This window comes from Arachis stenosperma, chromosome 2 (assembly GCF_014773155.1).
Source record: "Arachis stenosperma cultivar V10309 chromosome 2, arast.V10309.gnm1.PFL2, whole genome shotgun sequence".
Taxonomy (NCBI): Eukaryota; Viridiplantae; Streptophyta; class Magnoliopsida; order Fabales; family Fabaceae; genus Arachis; species Arachis stenosperma.
This window is the reverse complement of record NC_080378.1, coordinates 24,289,682-24,292,420: the sequence shown is the minus strand read 5'-3', so window position 1 is coordinate 24,292,420 and position 2,739 is coordinate 24,289,682. Positions and strand designations below refer to the sequence as shown.

The following is a 2,739-nucleotide window of genomic DNA, read 5'->3' as shown; positions in this document are numbered from 1 at the left end:
AAGAACAAATGGCAGCCGAAAACAACAACAATGCCAACAATGCAAGGAAGGTGCTTGGTGACTTTACTGCACCTACTCCTGATTTCTATGGGAGAAGCATCTCTATCCCTGCCATTGGAGCAAACAACTTTGAGCTTAAGCCTCAATTAGTTTCTCTAATGCAACAGAATTGCAAGTTTCATGGACTTCCAATGGAAGATCCTCATCAGTTTTTAGCTGAGTTCTTGCAAATCTGTGACACAGTCAAGACTAATGGGGTTAACCCTGAGGTCTATAGACTGATGCTATTCCCTTTTGCTGTGAGAGACAGAGCTAGAATATGGTTGGACTCCCAACCTAAAGAAAGCCTGGACTCTTGGGAAAAGCTAGTCAATGCCTTCTTGGCAAAGTTCTTTCCACCACAAAGATGGAGTAAGCTTAGAGTGGAAGTCCAAACCTTCAGACAGAAGGATGGAGAATCCCTCTATGAAGCTTGGGAAAGATACAAACAATTAATCAGAAAATGTCCTTCAGACATGCTTTCTGAATGGAGCATCATAGGTATTTTCTATGATGGTCTCTCTGAACTATCCAAAATGTCTTTGGATAGCTCTGCTGGAGGATCTCTTCATCTGAAGAAGACGCCTGCAGAAGCTCAAGAATTGATTGAAATGGTTGCAAATAACCAATTCATGTACACTTCTGAAAGGAATCCTGTGAACAATGGGACTAGTCAGAAGAAAGGAGTTCTTGAGATTGACACTCTGAATGCCATATTGGCTCAGAACAAGATATTGACTCAACAAGTCAATTTGATTTCTCAAAGTCTGTCTGGAATGCAAAATGCACCAAACAGTACTAAGGATGCTTCATCTGAGGAAGAAGCTTATGATCCTGAGAACCCTTCCATGGAAGAGGTGAATTACCTAGGAGAACCCTATGGAAACACCTATAATTCTTCATGGAGAAATCACCCAAATCTCTCATGGAAGAATCAAGAGAGACCTCAACAAGGTTTCAATAACAATAATGGTGGAAGAAACAGGTTTAGCAATGGCAAGCCTTCTCCATCATCTTCTCAGCAACAGACAGAGAGTTCTAAGCAGAATACTTCTGACTTAGCAACAATGGTCTCTGATCTAATAAAGACCACTCAAAGTTTCATGACTGAAACTAGATCCTCCATTAGGAATTTGGAAGGACAAGTGGGTCAGCTGAGCAAGAAAATTACTGAACTTCCCCCAAGCACTCTCCCAAGTAACACTGAAGAAAATCCAAAAGGAGAGTGCAAAGCCATAAATATGGCCGAATTCTGGGAGGAAGAAGAGGCAGTGAACGCCACTGAGGAAGGCCTCACTGGACGTCCACTGGCCTCCAATGAGTTCCCCAATGAGGAACCTTGGGAATCTGAGGCTCAAACTGAGACCATAGAGATTCCCTTGGACTTACTACTGCCTTTCATGAGCTCTGATGAGTATTCTTCCTCTGAAGAGGATGAGTATGTCACTGAAGAGCAAGTTGCTAAATACCTTGGAGCAATCATGAAGCTGAATGACAAGTTATTTGGAAATGAGACTTGGGAGGATGAACCCCCTTTGCTCACCAAAGAACTGGATAACTTGTCTAGGCAGAAACTGCCTCTAAAGAGGCAGGATCCTGGGAAGTTTTCTATACCTTGTACCATAGGCACCATGACCTTCAAGAAGGCCTTGTGTGACTTGGGGTCAAGTGTAAACCTCATGCCCCTCTCTGTAATGGAGAAATTAGGGATCTTTGAGGTGCAAGCTGCAAGAATCTCATTAGAGATGGCAGACAATTCAAGAAAACAAGCTCATGGACTTGTAGAGAGTGTTTTGGTGAAAATTGAAGACCATTACATCCCTACTGACTTCATAGTCCTAGAGACTGGGAAGTGCATGGATGAATCCATCATCCTTGGCAGACCCTTCCTAGCCACAGCAAAGGCTGTGATTGATGTTGATAGAGGAGAGTTGATCATTCAAGTGAATGAAGAATCCTTGGTGTTTAAGGCCCAAGGATATCCCTCTGTCATCATGGAGAAGAAGCATGAAGAGCTTCTCTCAAAACAGAGCCAAACAGAGCCCCCACAGTCAGACTCTAAGTTTGGTGTTGGGAGGCCACAATCAAACTCTAAGTTTGGTGTTGAACCCCCACATTTAAACTCTAAGTTTGGTGTTGGGAAGTCCCAACACGGTTCTGAGCATCTCTGAGGCTCCATGAGAGTCCTCTGTCAAGCTAATGACAGTAAAGAAGCGCTTGTTGGGAGGCAACCCAATGTTTTATAATTAATTATTTTCTTTTGTTATTTTATCTTTTTTGTAGGTTGATGATCATAAGAAGTCACAAAAACAATGAAAAAAGCAAAAACAAAATGAAAAACAGGAAGAAAAACAGCACACCCTGGAGGAGAAGAAGCTGGCGTTCAAACGCCAGTAATGCTAGCTGTTGGGCGTTTAACGCCCAGTCTGGCACCATTCTGGGCGTTTAACGCCAGAAAGGGGCACCAGACTGGCGTTAAACGCCAGTAAAGGGCAAAAACCTGGCGTTAAACGCCAGGAATGGGCACCAGCCCGGCGTTTAACGCCAGAAAAGGCTCAAAACGTGGATTTTGATGCCATTTGGTGCAAGGATGCCTTTTCCTTGACACTACAGGATCTGTGGACCCCACAGGACCCTACCATCACTCTCTCTCTTCTTCCCCCATTCACCAATCACCTCAACACCTCTTCCCCAAAAACC

The 2,739-nt window shown here is 43.7% G+C and overlaps 1 non-coding gene across 1 annotated transcript; it reads right to left on the bottom strand.

The window, feature by feature from the left end:
- Nucleotides 1-413: 413 nt before the first annotated feature.
- LOC130963781 (small nucleolar RNA R71) lies at nucleotides 414-521 on the bottom strand. Its single transcript, XR_009079900.1, has one exon. It is a non-coding gene; the product is annotated as a small nucleolar RNA R71 (small nucleolar RNA).
- Between the last annotated feature and the right edge of the window lie 2,218 nt (nucleotides 522-2,739).